The sequence below is a fragment of the Leopardus geoffroyi genome, chromosome B2, assembly GCF_018350155.1.
Source record: "Leopardus geoffroyi isolate Oge1 chromosome B2, O.geoffroyi_Oge1_pat1.0, whole genome shotgun sequence".
Classification (NCBI taxonomy): Eukaryota; Metazoa; Chordata; class Mammalia; order Carnivora; family Felidae; genus Leopardus; species Leopardus geoffroyi.
In genome coordinates, this window is record NC_059332.1 from 100256689 (window position 1) to 100273152 (window position 16464).

General features: G+C 40.3%; 1 protein-coding gene and 1 long non-coding RNA gene across 3 annotated transcripts in view; one reads left to right on the forward strand and one right to left on the reverse strand.

Annotated features, from left to right (window-relative positions):
• Window positions 1-16464, forward strand: part of SLC16A10 (solute carrier family 16 member 10) — a 109237-nt gene that overhangs the window by 75850 nt on the left and 16923 nt on the right. The window lies entirely within an intron of this gene.
• LOC123608865 overlaps window positions 3017-16464 on the reverse strand; it is a 60382-nt gene continuing 46934 nt past the window's right edge. For both annotated transcript variants that reach the window (XR_006717480.1, XR_006717479.1), the window contains one exon: window positions 3017-3315. This is a non-coding gene — a long non-coding RNA (uncharacterized LOC123608865). The remainder of the gene's footprint in view (window positions 3316-16464) is intronic.

Below are 16464 nucleotides of genomic sequence, written 5' to 3' on the forward strand. Positions count from 1 at the left end.
AGCACGCTCCGCACTGTCAGCGCAGAGCCGAAAGCGGGGCTTGAACTTACAAACCATGAGATCATGACCTGAGCCAAAATCAAGATTTGGACGCTCAATTGACTGAGCCACTCAGGTACCCCAGTGCCATCTTTTATTTGGTTCAAAAAAAAATTTTTTTGTAATGTTTTTTATTTATTTTTGAGAGAGAGACAGAATGCTAGAGGGGGAGGAGCAGAGAGAGAGGGAAGGAGACCTAGAATCGGAGGCAGGCTCCAGGCTCTGAGCTGTCAACACAGGGCCTGACACGGGGCTCGAACTCACGAACCACGAGATCATGACCTGAGCCGAAATTGGACGCCCAACCGACTGAGCCACCCAGGCACCACCCCAAGTGCCATATTTTAACGGAGAAAGTAGTTTATGTGTTTTGCCCTGACCCACATCTTTATATGCATTATGTTGAAATTATAACTTGATAAATAGAAATTTCTGTGTCTTTGTGACTACTGTAAATATGTGGAAGGAGAGAATAGGAACGCCTGGTAGCCATCCCCATTAACTAAGAAAGCTAGACAGTTGGTGTCTGCCCTACTGTGTAGCGACCGAAAATCTTAAAGAGCCTTGGGTGGTGCGTGTTGGAACAGGTTTGGATGCAGGAGCCATAGTCTGACCACAGGTCTACGTAGCTTTGGCAAGACACAGGGCCACGTCAGTCAGATGACTGATAAATGCCTAAGAATGACAATGATAATGTAACTTTTCTAGGTAACATGAAGTGCTCCATCCTCAATACGAGGATCATGATTTAGTTTTAATTACTTTCACATCTCTCCACCACTACTCATCTTGAAAAGCAGCTATTTAGTACCTGTGTTCTTTGACTCTAGAACATGGTAGTAGGGTTGAGTTTTAGTGTTTAAGCTTTCGACCCACATAGTTCTCTATCAGGGAGAAGATGACTGACTCGTGTCGTAATCTGCAATATATGTGTTGATTAGCCTGTTTTCAAAACTTCTGATAAGAGAGGAATGTGTCAGTTTTGTGTCAGGAAGTAATTGTTCTCAAAAGAAACTTTGATCTGTAGAAAGACCCGTGTATCTGATACTGTGATCAAAGACATGGTCATTTGCATGCTGACAGGACAATTAAGTGGACACCAAGTCCAGTGGTAATTGGGGACAAACAATTTATATTTTTAAACTAGGAGTGAAATTTTGAGACCAATATGCCAATAAACAGGGCATATAGTACCTCAAGAGACATTTTATACCTTTGATTAATGCCAGATGTTCTCATGGGCCAATACAGAAATGTCACTGTTAGACCTCACAGGCCAGGGCCCTTCTCTTCATACTGTGAAAGCAGGAATTCTGTAAACCAGACCTCAGGGTGCTGAGCCATGCAAACAAGAACAGCATACATGCTTTCATCAGTTTGAGGCTTCCTCAGAGGGAGATTCAGGGAGAATCCATAATGTATCAGGCATTTTCACAAAATCTCACATAACCATCACAAGGATGAGTGTATCAAGTGTAATGATTAATTACAAAGTTAGGGCTAAGGAAATGACTGTGCTGAGTTCAACGTCACTCACTGAGTTATGCTTAGAGCTGGGATTTGAACACAAGTGTTGGAGTCTAAGTCTCATGTTCTTTTTATGAAAGAGTCTGCTGTCCCTTCATCAAGTCACCCCACAGATGGAGTGCTGCCTGTTATCAGGCCAAGTTTCCTTTGCCTTGGAAGTTTCCCTTCCATTCTCAGAACTAAGAACAGAGGCATTGCTGGGCCAGTGCAGCTCTCAGAGCCTGCTGTGCAGCCATGGACAGGACTGTGGAGGAAACAGGCTTCTGTTCTGATGTGATGTAAAGGAGAGGGTGTCATGTAACCGTATTTCCAGCCGTACATCAACTCTTCTCATCTCTACTACATTGTCAATATGAGAAAACTGAATCGCTTTTCACAACCTGTGACAAGCAGAATAGGGAATATACACAGTTTTGCATTAGGTTTTGAGTTCTACAATAAACATTAAGCATAGCAGAAGAAAAAAATGGACAAATGTAAAAATTTACAAGATCCAGCCTCTTTTGGTTAACATAAGTACTATTACAGGAAAATGGAAAAAAAGTACATTGCTTATATTTTAGAGTTATAAAGTATCCGTCCATCACTGATCATTAGTGTCCTGAGAAGGCCCTAAAGAGTCCTGGTGTTGGAAAGCTGTTCCCTCTCTCTTGTTAATGTCTAGTGTCACCAGGGTTTTTGTTTTGTTTTTAAGTATCTCAGGTTTTATTTGTTAAAATATACTTTTGAATAATTTCAAAATTTAACCATTATGTGGATATTTGCTTATCCCTCAATTGCTTGGATTAGTATCAAATTAAAGTTTGTTGAAGTTTGAAGGACCTAAATTAGCTGGTGAGGATCCTATTGTGGTTTTTATATCAATTAGAAGATGAATAGAAATAAAAATATTATTTGAAGAATCTTCCCTTTGTGAGGCTATACTTGGAAATTGGCTTTACCCCATATTTACTGGGTGATTCTGGCAGGTGGACAGAGTTGTCTGATCCATTGAGAGTACATTTCTGCTAATTTATCCTTATCTCCAAATTCTGGAGCATCTCTTTTGGAGAAGCCATTGTAGACACTAACTCCAGGATTACAGAGCAGAATAGGCCTTAGTTATATATTTGTCCTGAAGGGAAGAGTCTTTAGTGCCCAAAGCAAGTTTGAGGAATGCACATCTCTTATGTATTAGCCCCCGGACTGCCCATGCCACTGTCCATTTCCCCTTTGCTTTTCCTGCTTTCTGTCCCCGTTATCTGTATCTAGTTTTTTACAGCTCACTCATAATCAGGAAGTTTATATTCCTTTGTAACAAACTGGAGAAAAGCCCATTTACTGGTAGGCAGTGCCTGCCATGTGGAGGCAGAACGGCAAACATGGACAGCTGGTGTGCAGGTCCGCAGGCCAGCTGTGTCTGCACCCATGTCTAATTGAACAGATTCATTCTTGGAGTAACATGGCAGGAACAGCTGCCGCGTCCAGAGCTCCCGAGCATGTGGTTTAGGATTCAGCGTGTCCAGTCCTCACAGCCATGGAAGGATTTGCTTAAAACCACCAGTTTCTTAAACACATGCAACATTTACTGATTTCCCACCTTTTTATTGACGTTTGACATACAAGAAGTTCCCACAAACGTTATCTTTCACTGGAGTCTCAGGGCCACACTGTGAGATAGGCAATCATGCAAGGCTGGTAGCTGGTATGGCCAGGGCTTGAGCCTGGCTCCTCTGAAGAGTATGACTTTTAAATAAGATATTTATGTACCTGCAAAGATATAACAGTCATTTACGAGTTGAAAGGCATCGTATGGGTGATTTAGTTGCACTTTTTTAATGAGTAAAAAAGGAAACTAAAAGGAAAAGGAACTAAAGCACAGAAAGGTTAAGTTGCTTGCCAAAAATCACATCATTATAAAGCTGCAGAACCACTGTAATAACATCCAGGAGTATCCATAGAAAATAAGTGGATGCCTATTATAGCCTAAAATATAAATGTGTATATAGTAGAAATAGAATTTTTATTTATTTTTATTTATTAAAAAAAATTTTTTTAGTTTTTTAACGTTTATTTATTTTTGAGAGAGGGAGACAGAGTGTAAGCGGCGGGAGAGAGAGAGAGGGAGGCACAGAATCTGAAGCAGGCTCCAGGCTCTGAGCTGTCAGCACAGAGCCCGATGCAGGGCTCAAACTCACAGACGGTGAGATCATGACCTGAGCCAAAGTCAGACGCTTAACCGACTGAGCCACCCAGGCACCCCAGAAACAGAATTTTTAGAGGAATGACATAGTTTTCTACAAATGTAACCCTAGTCAACTCATAGGATTCATTTCCTAGTCCAGGGTTCCTTTGCCATTTTGACACATTTCAGTTCTTCAAAGTTGCCAATGGCAGTTATCCTGGTTTTGTTTTATTTTTTCTTTTGCTGATCTATTTGGAGCTCAGGGTCGAGGTTGTTGAGCCCAGAGAGTGCAGAGAATGCAGACTTCACAGTAGGATCCTTATAAACCAAAGGTTATTGTGCTTTGGGCCAGGACTGGGCTGCTGAGCTGATCTCTCCTGCTGCATTGATCACTGATCACGGTAAGGTTCTGACAGGAGAAAAGCCTTGGGGCTCATTACAGCCATGTGGGTGACGGTTGCTGCGCTTTGGAAACATTTTAAAACTGATTTATGATGGAATTGTATAATCTGAAGAGTTTCCCTGTCAGTCTTGCTTGCACTATAATCAGATTGCTGATATGGAGTTAATATTTGAATTTTGTTTTTAGTCTAGAGGCTAAAACAATAGAGACTAAATACTAGGGGCTAACATTTTAATTTTCTTCCTTCTTTTATTCTTGGTTTTGGTTTATTGTAATTATCTTTATGTTGATTGTTACTTTGACATTTATTAGCTATGCAGAATGTTTTGGTACTTTGCAGAATAAAAAGTAATCACATTGTTTTTCCACCAAATTTTCCTTTAAAAAAATTTTTTTTAATGTTTATTTCTTGTGAGAGAGAGCACACGCGTGAGCGTGGGGGTTGGGTGGGGGGAGGTGGCAGACAGAGAGGGAGACACAGAATCAGAAGCAGGCTGCAGGCTCTGAGCTGTCGGCACAGAGCCCGATGTGGGGCTCGAACTCACTGACCACAAGATAATGACCTGAGCCGAAGTTGGACACTTAACTGACTGAGCCACCCAGGCAACCCCAAGTTTTCTAATTTAAGTACAGCTGACACTTGACCAATGCAGGGGTTAGGGGTACTGGGCCCCCATGTGGTCAGAAATCTGCAAATAACTTTTGGCTTCTCCAAAACTTTACTACTAATAGCCCACCATTGACAGGAAGCTTTACTGATAATAAGCAGCCAGTTAAGACATATTATATGTTACATGTGTTATATAATGTATTCTTACAATAAAATAAGCTAGAGAAAATATTAAGAAAATTGTAAGAGAAGGGCCACATAACAGACCACGTAACAAAAAAAATTCACAAGAAATATAAAGAGATATTCTTGTGTCAAATTTATAAGCCTGTTCTAAAATGAAAAATAAAACAAAAATTACATTTGACCCTTGAACAACATGGGTTTGAACTGTGTGGGTCCATTTATACACAGATGTTTTTCAATAAATAGAGTATAGTACTGTAAATGTATTTTCTCTTAAGAGGCTTTTTTTAAAATTTCCATTTATTAAGCAACCTCTACAACCCAACATGGGGCTTGAACTCATGACCCTGAGATCAAGAGTCATAAGCTCTACCAACTGAGCCAGCCAGGTGCCCCACAAACATACGCTTTTTGATTCATTTCTCACAGCAACCTTTTGGGAGGAAAGCAGTACTGATGTTGAATAGATTAAGAACCTTGAGGATCAGAGGTTTTATTTGCTCAAGGTAGCACAGTAGTGGAAGGGGTGTTACTAGAATTAGAATGGGTTATTCCCATTATTCTGCCAGTTTTTTTTTTTTTTTTTCCCTTGCATGTGTGTGGCTTCCTCTAATTACAGCTCAGTTGAACAGATTCAAGCATTCATTCATTTGACAAATACTGGGTACCTCCTGGGTGCCATTAGCATTCTAGGTGTGGGGATGCAGTGGTGAGAACAGCTTGATAGATAAGTACACACATAAACACATAAACAAGGTAGTTTTCAAATAGTGATGTTTTCTTTGAGGAAAATAAAAAGAGATGAGAGGTAATGGTGCAAGGTCACTTCAGCGACAACTTTGAGGTGACAGTAAAGGCCTTCTATGGATGAGGTACAGTATTAGCTATGTAGAGAATATAAAAGCAAAATTGCTTCCTATTGCCCTTGGGAAGCCTAGGACATAGAATCCCTCTAGTTTCTATCTTTAAGGCCAGCCAATGATTGATGATTTTTTTTAGCCAACTTTTTATCCGGTGTATTATATTGAAATCTGCATGTTGAAACTTTTAAAATCTTGCATAGGGCCCAAGGATTGCTTTTTCTTCAGATACTTTACCCACTATGCATATTTTCTAAAAATACACTACTCTTCCTCAGTCCTTGTGGTTATTACATTAATGATGAGACATCTTCTCTCCTTCACTTTATCTCCTCTTCTTCCAGATTTTTTCCAATGGTGTCTCTGCTTTTCTTGCCCTTCTAACCTTGCACTTATTTCCCTGCAGATCTCAACATCTGCTGCAATTTGACCACTCAGGTTAGTGAAAATTTGCTCACTTACCAGTTTTGTGCCTTAGGCAGTATTCACCCGTATTCTCCTACTGAAGATGAATAAGGATCTTTACTTCGGGCGCTTCTACTTCATTAATGGCAGAAGTTAAAGAACTACAGAACGCTCTCATCAAAACAAGCTAGTTGGGTTTGGTTTGTTTGTCTGCTTTTTAGTTTTTTTTTGTTTTGTGCGTGTGTTTTTTTTCTCTTCCAAACTGTAATATACTAACATAGGAACTTGACAGGACAGAATACTGATCATTTACAAAGAAGTAAACTAAGGCAGAGCTGCTGCTTTTAGTAAGACAGTAAGTTATCATGTATTCCAAATTATATTTAGACAAAGACAAGTGTGTACAGGTAATTCAATTAGTTTTTAGGAGTGATGCATAATTTATATTCAGTGAGAAAATTATCCCTAGAATGTAGGTTCCAAACAGCTAAGAGCTTTTGAAATTGTGGGGGAGAAAAAAAAATCCACAGACATTTTTAAATACCTAGTTTTAACTTTAACTGAAAACCAGCAATAGTGTATTTTTGTCAAGCCCTTATACTATACAACATATTTGATTTTATTGATGAAAACTGAGTTTTTCTACAAAATACACTGGGGAGTTCTGTGTGGGAATTGTCTTGATACCTCAGGAAATGGCAAAGAATAAATGGGTAAAGCAGACTGGATACTTCAAAGGGTAGGGACAGAGCCCCCTCTTTGCCGCTCCAACCCCAGCACCTACCTAGCCTGTGCCTGGCACTCAAAATATTTTTTGACCATTTCCACCCTGAGCTTATAGATTGGTTGAATTGCTAAAGTATGAGTTCTCCTAATTTCTCTACTTATGCTTACTTCTTATTCTAATAGCACTTTATGTTCTTTAAGTTCTCTCTTTCTTTTGGTCTTCACTATATAAACCTTGAAGGTGACAACAGTTTCATCTCCATCTTACATGGAAAGGCATTAGCTGATTTAGAGACTTTCTCTGATCACGCACATATAGTGACAGGGTGAGGTTTATATGATAGAAAAGTACCCTTATCTAGTTTCAATGTGGAGTAATGGGAAGATCTGGAAATGGGTTGTAAGAAGTACATAGTTAACCGTGTTGAGGCGAGACGTTACCTCCTATGCCTTGTACCTTCTCCTAGCTGCTTCCAGAAGATTGGGATCACTGAGGGTAACCACAGCCCAGAAAGTAGGCTAACAGATGGCCGTGCCACTCTTGACCCCCACATACATCTGTGGAGTTTAAAATATCACCATATATTGATTATTGAATTTATGAGGCATTTTAATAGCCTCAACATAAATCAGGTATTCCTGTCCCTACTTAACTGTATCTCTACTTACGTGAACATGTGGTTTTTTCTTTTATGTTTCTTACTCAGGAGCTGCCGCAGGGATTTTTCACAGTTCTTGCCACATGTCTCTTGCTCATGCTCTTCAGCTTGCAGGACATTCTCAATCCTGGGATCAGGATTACTCTGTCCCTGTCCCACCTCTTCCTCGTGAGGTGCTTTCTAAGCTCGATATCACGTTTACCTTCACAACAACCCTGTCACATATCTAGAGTAATATGTCAGACCCAGGACCTCCTTTTGTCTTCTGAAATAAAATATCTAGTTCATAAAAACTACCCATACACATAATTTAAAAAAATAATACCTTACTTTTAACATAAAAAAAAATAAAGGAAGTAATTTTTTTAAAAAATCATATGTATTTTAATTTTTTTTTTCAACGTTTATTTATTTTTGGGACAGAGAGAGACAGAGCATGAACGGGGGAGGGGCAAAGAGACAGGGAGACACAGAATCGGAAACAGGCTCCAGGCTCTGAGCCATCAGCCCAGAGCCCGACACGGGGCTCGAACTCACAGACCGCGAGATCGTGACCTGGCTGAAGTCGGACGCTTAACCGACTGCGCCACCCAGGCGCCCCTAAAAAATCATATGTATTTTAAAAGTTAATGTGGGGTGCTCCAATTGGATGGGGGGGCACCAAATGTGGGGCATCCCAATTGGGTGGGGGGTCAGTGGCGCAGGCAGTGAAAGAATTTATCCAAGGCAGAACAAAAAAGATAGGAGTTTACTGAATACCCCACAAGGGAGCAGCAGGCAGGACAGCAAAGGGAGAGACTGTCTGTGATGAGGTGGTGGTGAGGGGCCACAGTTCTAGGGCAGAGTGAGGAAGTATGGGGACTTCTGGATTTTTCCCTTTTTTGGTAATCTTAGGAGCTGTGCCTGGTTATTATTGGTCAGTTAGGGCCTATGGCTATTTCAGGGTTGGTTGCTTAATGAACCTGTTTGCATTCAGCTTGGTGGTCGCTGTGGGTCTTTTTGCCTTGCTCAATTTCCATTGCTCAAGCCTATTGCCTACTAGGAGCCTCTATTGTTAATGCTTGGGACACATGCTACAACATGGATGAAACCTGAAGACATTATGCTAAGTGAAATAAGCCATAGAAGGTCAAACACTGTATGATTCCACCTAGATGAGGACCTAAAGTAGTCACATCCATAGAAACAAAGTAGAATGGTGGTTGCCAGGGCTTTAGCAAAATGGGGAATTAGTGTTTAATGGGTATAGTGTGTCAGCCTGGGAAAATGAGGAAGTTCTGGAAATGGATGGTGGTGATGGCTGCAGAGAGAGTGAATGTATTTAATGCCACTCAAGTGTATACTTAAAAAATAGTAAAAATGGTACTGTTGTTCAACACAGTCCTGGAAGTCCTAGCCTTAGCAATCAGACAACATAAAGAAATAAAAGGCCTACAAATTGGCAAGGGAAAAGTCAAATTTCACATGACACGATGTTCTACGTAGAAAACTCAAAAGACTCCACCAAAAAACTGCTAGAACTGATCCATGAATTCAGCAAAGTCACAGGATATAAAATCAATGTACAGAAATTGGTTGCATTTCTATACACCAATAATGAAGCAACAGAAAGAGAAATCAAGGAATCAGTCCCATTTACAACTGCACCAAGAACCATAAGATACTATGAATAAACCTAACCAAAGAGGTAAAAGATCTGTACGCTGAAAACTATAGAAAGCTTATGAAAGAAATTGAAGAAGACACAAAGAAAAATGGAAAAGCATTCCATGCTTATGGATTGGAAGAACAAATATTGTTAAAATGTCTATACTACCCAAAGCAATCTACATATTCAGTGCAATCCCTACCAAAGTAACACTAGCATTCTTCACAGAGCTACAATAAGCAATTCTAAAATTTGTATGGAACCAGAAAAGACCCCGAGTAGCCAAAGCAATCCTGAAAAAGAAAACCAAAGCTGGAGGCATCACAATTTGACTTCGAGCTGTATTACAAAGCTGTAATCATCATGGCAGGATGGTACTGGCACAAAAACAGACACTCAGATCAATGGAACAGAATAGAGAACACAGAAACGGGCCTATAAATGAATGGCCAACTAATCTTTGACAAAGCAGGAAAAAATATCCAATGGAAAAAAAGTCTCTTCAGCAAATGCTGTTGGGAAAACTGGACAGTGACATGCAGTGGAATGAACCTGGGCCACTTTCTTACACCATACACAAAAATAAACTCAAAATGAATGCAAGACCTAAATGTGAGACAGGAATCCATCAAAATCCTACAGGAGAAAACAGGCAGCAACCTCTTTGACCTCAGCCTCAGCAACTTCTTACTAAACATGTCTCTGGAGGCAAGGGAAACAAATGCAAAAATGAACTATTGGGACCTCATCAAGATAAAAAGCCTCTGCACAGCAAAGGAAACAGTCAGCAAAACTAAAAGGCAACCGACGGAATGGGAGAAGATATTTGCAAATGACATATCAGATAAAGGGTTAGTATCCAAAATCTGTAAAGAACTTATCAAACTCAACACCCAAAAAACAAATAATCCAGTGAAGAAATGGGCAGAAGACATGAACAGACAGTTTTCCAAAGAAGACATCCAGATGGCTAAGAGACACATGAAAAGATGCTGTGAGCCAATGTGCAGTATTTGTTTCAGATCAGGAAACTGATGCCAAGATCTTAAAATCAGTAAGGAGTAGTGCTCATAATTCAACTCAGCCTTCCAATTCTCAGTCACACAAGTTTTCTCACTGCTATGCTGGCATCCTTAATCCAGACCACTCAGGGCCTCCATTTTCTTACCTATCCTCCTAAAGGGGTGTGCTTTTTTTCTTCCTGAAACCTTTAAAATCACAAGACAGAGCTGAACATGTTTAAAATACTGTTAATCACACACCCCCTCCACCTACCCCAAAACTCTGAAATATGCTTATTTCTTAAGAAAATTGAAGAAAAAATGGGGGTAGACAATCTCAGAAATATGTATATGGAAATGACAACAGCGGGAAGAAAATTGACCTAGGCTCAATCCTAACAATTCAGATACATTTTTTTTTTTTTTACTTTGATGTGATACTAGGGAGAAGGTTAGCAATTAGATAACTCTTAGAATTGACAGAAGACTCATCCCTGTATGCCTTACAAAGACTGAAGGAGAGGAGACATATCCCCTTTTCTAAAGAAATACAAACGTGGAAACATGATGCCCCAAAAAAGAGCATTCATCACAAACAGGATCCACATCTGCAAAGCTTTTGTGGCCACAATGTATTTTCAAAGTGCTCTTTCAAGTATTGGTTATGCATGCAGACTGTGGACAGTGGCTAAGCCCTCTGGAACCATCTTACCAGAAGGGAGGGAGGTGGTAGTCTAACTCCTTCAAAGACAGATACTGTCTAAATTCACAGTTCATGGTGTTCATCCAAACTAGCCAGGAACCAAGGATCTGAGAGAGTGCTGAATCTATGCCAAGAATGAGACTCCAAGAAGGAAACTGTTCAGAATCAAATTTGGATTTAGGTAGAATGAATAAAAATTAAAATAAACCAACAGATTAAACATCTTTCATTGTTCAGGAAAGACTAGAACAATTTTTGGTAATTTGTGAAATATCTGGCATAGAAATTGTCAGGGTCACTAAATTTTAAGTTACCTCAAAATCCTAGAGATTTTTTTAAACAATTTTTTTTAAGTTTACTTATTTTTGAGAGAGAGACAGAGACACAGCATGAGTGGGAGAGGGACAGAGAGAGCAGGAGACACAGAATCTGAAGCAGGCTCCAGGGTCCAGGCTGTCAGCATGGAGCCCAATGTGGGGCTTGAACCCATGAACCGCAAGATCATGACCTGAGTTGAAGTCCAACACTTGACTGACTGAGCCATCCAAGTGCCCTTATTTTCTATTTTAAGTTGAAGTCCATCTTCTAAAATGCAGGATTATTTGAACTGTCATCTAAATCCAAATTGGTTTTGATAATTCCAATAGAACATTTTGCCAAATCTAGATCTGATCTAAATAATGCTATGTCAAGGGCGCCTGGGTGGCTCAGTTGGTTAAGCATCCAACTCTTTTAAAAAAAATTTTATGTTTAGTTTTGAGAGAGACACACGAGTGTGAGCAGGGAAGGGGCAAAGAGAGAGGGAGACACAGAATCGGAAACAGGCTCTAGGATCTGAGCTGTCAGCACAGAGCCCAACACAGGGCTCAAACCCATGAACTGTGAGATCATGACCTGAGCTGAAGTTCAATGCCTAACCGACTGAGCCACCCAGGCTCCCCAAGCATTCAACTCTTAATTTCAGCTCAGGTCGTGGTCTCACAGTTCGTGAGATGGAGCCCCGTGTTGAGCTCTGTACCGATAGCTCAGAGCCTGCTTGGGATTCACTCTCTCCCTCTCTCGCTGCCCCTTCCCTGTCTCAAAATAAATAAAATTAAAAAAAAATTTTTTTTAATTAAAAAAAATAATGCTATGTCAAGAATGGACTTTTGTTTTGCCTTTTTTTTTTTTTTTTAACCTAAGGGGAAAAAAATTTTTTTTAATGTTTATTTTTGAGAGAGAGAGAGAGAGAGAGAGAGACAGAGTATGAGCAGGAGAGGGGCAGGGAGAGGAGACACAGAATCCTAAGCAGGCTCCAGGCTCTGAGCTGTCAGCACAGAGCCCAACACTGGGCTCAAGAACTATGAGATCTCAAGAACTATGAGATCATGACCTGAGCCAAAGTTGGACGCTCACCTGACTGAACCACCCAGGCACCCCTAATGGAAATTTTTGAAAAAACGTTTATTTTTAAGAGAGAGAGAGAGAGAGAGAGAGAGCACATGCACACATTGGGGAGGGGCAGAGGGAGAGGAAACAGAATTCAAAGCAGGCTCCAGGCTTTGAGCTGACAGCAGTGAGCCCGATGTAGAGGCTTGAACTTATTAACTGTGGGATCATGCCCTGAGTCAAAATCAAGAGCCAGAGGATGCTCAACGAACTGAGCCACCCAGGTGCCCCAAGGGAAATCATTAAAAACAAACAAACAAAAAAACAGAAAAATAACAAATTTTTTAAAGAAATCTTAGAAAATGTTTTTAAAATTAGACCAGGGTTTTTTGAGCCATCAGCCATCTTTCATCCTTCTGAACTTTTCTTTTTCTGTCCCTTAGTGGCCTTTAAGTAATCTTTACTCTGGAAACCCTTCCCTCTTTTTTCTGAGTCCCCACCTTTACGTGTCTTAACAGTGCCGTGTGTGATTACCGACAACGTGGAAGCCCATCTTCATGAAATGGAAAGACTGGCCATTTAAGAAACCACGCAGAGCCAGCTCCTTGTACCTCTAATGGCCCTGTTAGGTCAAAGGTCTGCTCTGCTCTCTACCTGGTCAGCTGCTGGAGGCAGGGGGGCACCTGCTCCACAAGTTTAGTCATGATGGAGACATCTTATTAGTAGGTAGACACTGGGCTGCCTTAAGATGTTCTTAAAAATGTTAGCGGGCAAAGAATTTTATGTTTTCATTTCAAGCACATCTTAGAGCTTTATTCTGAAAGCACAGTTGATCAGATTTGACAAGCTAAAATGGCATTTGAGGCTGACCTAATCAAGGAATATCTATCTTAATAGCCATAAAGTCCTATTTCAATATTATATGGTGTAAAGGGCTTAATTTTTTATGTACCCAAATCTAGGAGTTTAGTTTTCTTCCACATTTGATCGCCTCACTGGGTTTGCTGGTGTACAATGTACTTGTGAAAAAACTTTCTAAGTGAATGCCCCACTTGTTTTACTTTTTTTTCTTAGCAAAAACAGAGGTAGAGAAAACATACTTGTTTAAAAAAGACAGGAAAAAAAAAAAAAGCACCCAGACCAAACCCTCATTCCATTCAGAGTTCTGTTCATCTTACTTTGAAGTCAAAGGGTAGTGTAAAGTTTTGATTTGCAACAAATTCTAAGATTATCCATTAACTACTCTAGCAAGCTTTCTACTTCCTTTCAAATGTACATCTAATTTTTAAAGGGGCCAGGCTCTTTTCTTTGAGTTTATCTTTTAAAAAATGTATTTTAAGCAGAATGATCTTTTAGAGTTGATGGAATAGCTTTTCAAATGTTGAATGGATGTATCAGAAACCTACTCTAACCTGCAGGTGAATCAGAGGCAACAGGTTGAAGCTGCTAATGATCTTTGGAGTGAATAGCAAGTGAGTGAAACTGCTCTGAACTCCATATCCCTGCTGGGAAGTAGGGAGCTGCAGAAATCATTCTTTATTACAAAACCACTGAAAATACCGTGTCGCATTTGCCACTCCGTTTTTGGATATAGCATGTAAACATTAAAAGTTACAGGTCCCCTGACCTGCCCAGCAGAGTTTATTCTTCTGGCAACAAAATGGGTGCTGATGTTTACCTGGTGTCCAGCTTGACGATGTGTATCTGAAGAGGAAGGGCAGGAGATCAGGAAATCAAAAACTTCACAGGCAAGGACAGTTGATGACTGCATTACGGGAATCTGTTTCTCTCTCAGAGGGCACAGTAACTTCAACAGCCGTGGATGATAACTGTTGTTGATTTTTTCCTGCCCAGTTCTGCAAAGGTAGTTGAAATTCTACCAGTTCCAGAGCCTGAAATGCTCTGGTGAAGCTGTTTTGTCTTGCTTTCCTGGCCTCCCAAAGTTACTGCCTTTTTTTTTTTAAGCACTCCATAGTGGAGTCAGCAGCTGTTACTTCAAGTCCACATCTTTAAGTAGCCTGTAGTCCCTCTTGTTTAATTAATTATTCCCCAAAGATATATAGTTTAACTTCTGCGTACAAAAGTTTTATCATATTCTTTATGTAATAAATTATATACATGTTACATAAAAGATACTAAGCTAAAACCACCCATCCCCTTAAAACGCTGGAGGCAAGGGCAGTTGAGGCTGAAGACCATCATACTAATGGCTAATACCACAATTTTATAAAATACTGTGGATCATTATTGGACCTCTTTTGGCCAGTGACCTCCTTGCTTTGCTGGTGTGTGCCACCACCGGGTTTTAAGGGTTTCTGTAAGTAAAGTGATGTAGGGTTCCCTTCTGTTGGGTATTCTATCGTGCAACTATTTGTCAAGGAGAAACTTGAGTTTCTGCTGCACTTACATCAGTTTTATAGGAGCTGTTTTTATTCTGTGGTCACCCATTTAATTTTCTTCATGGTTGACTAAAAGCCAGAGGACTTGGGCTGGGTTCTCCATGGAAAAACACTGTCTGATGTCTCCCTGTGTCTGGCACCATCACTCCTCTGAAGAGGAAGAGGTAGAGAGGGAAGAAGCCAACCCAGCAAGATGACTTTTTCTCTTTTCTAATGTTTGTTTTTGAGAGAGAGAGAGAGAAAGCAGGGAAGGGGCAGAGAGAGAGGGAAAAAGAAAGAATCCCAAGCGGGCTCTGTGCTGTCAGCACAGAGTCGGATGTGAGTCTTGAACCCATGAACCATAAGGTCATGACCTGAGCTGGAACCAAGAGTTGGATGCTTAGGACGCTTAACTGACTGAGCCACCCAGGCGTCCCACAAGATGACTTTGTCAGGCCCTACCTCAACCTCTCAAAAGGGAATCCGCATCTAGGCTCTAGTGAGGGGAGAGGAACCTCTCCCTTTGGCTGGTCAGAAACATGTCATCCATAGATGAATGAACGGTTGAACCGCCGTTTACTTGGAAGTGGGGATGGTTGGGAGGAAGGGGAAACTGTGAACTGTTTTTTTTTTTTCTTTCTTTCATGCATGATGTAGAATGAACAGATATTTTTGGATATGAGTTCTTGGATGACAAAACAATAAAAGGGTTTCACACAACCCACAAATGGCTTCTATGGGTAGCAAATGTTGCTTGAATGATAAAAAATGTTTTAGGAGCAGGCAGCATTCAAGTTGTCAGCAAGGTTTTGGTAATCCCTGACAGGCGTGCAGCCCTGGAGTAAACCAATGTTTGAGGACCTAAATAAAGGACTAATTCCTACCCTGAAAATACATTCAGATAAAGTCAACTTGAAACAACTGCTCTACAAAATGATGTTATTTTTTACGTAGATAGTGGCCTCTGTTGTAAGCTCTGTGTTCGTTTATAAAGTTAGGTTAAATAGGGAAACATCTACCCAACATTTTTACATCCTTATCCATGTAACGCTTTTTGAGAGATACGAATTTGGCCTAATAGTCATGCTTTCTGCCAAATTAAAGTGCATGGCAGTCTCCAGAGGATGAGACATTGGCAGAGATTCATCAAATAGCCTGCAGCAATCACGGGAGACCAGGCTGAAGTAGAACGCACCAGATCTCCAGGGAACTGCTACCTCAATTAAGGAAGGATCTCTAGGACCCAGAGACTAGCATCCCTAGACTCTGTTCTCCGACCCCCCCACCCCCACCCCCTAGATTCCCATACTTACCCACTGTTTTTGAGCTTGCAGATTTGGGCCAAGGGTGAGGAGGTGTATTGGAAGCTGAAGTTCTTGTTTTATTTCAACAGCAACAACAGCAACACATTTCAATGAAATAACACCCCTTATAGTTGAAGAACTAAGTTTCCACTTAAGCATAATTTGGACTTAACAAACTCACCCACTTTCAAAAGGCCCAAAACAATTCACCTTATTATCCATTTTAAGGATCTTAAAGTAGAGCAGGGGGAAAACTAAACTAAACCACTAATGAAAATAGCAGTTTGGCAGGCAAGTGTTCTTAGTTTCATCAAAAGAATGACTGGTAAGTTTAGTTTAGTTTTTTTTGTTTGTTTGTTTGTTTGTTTTTGTTTGTTTTTAATACTGAACAATATCTTTTAAAAAGTTAGATCCTTTGGGTACTTACTGAAGTAGATTAATACATTAAGTCTGGATTCAAATTCTAAATAAGTTGATGAATAC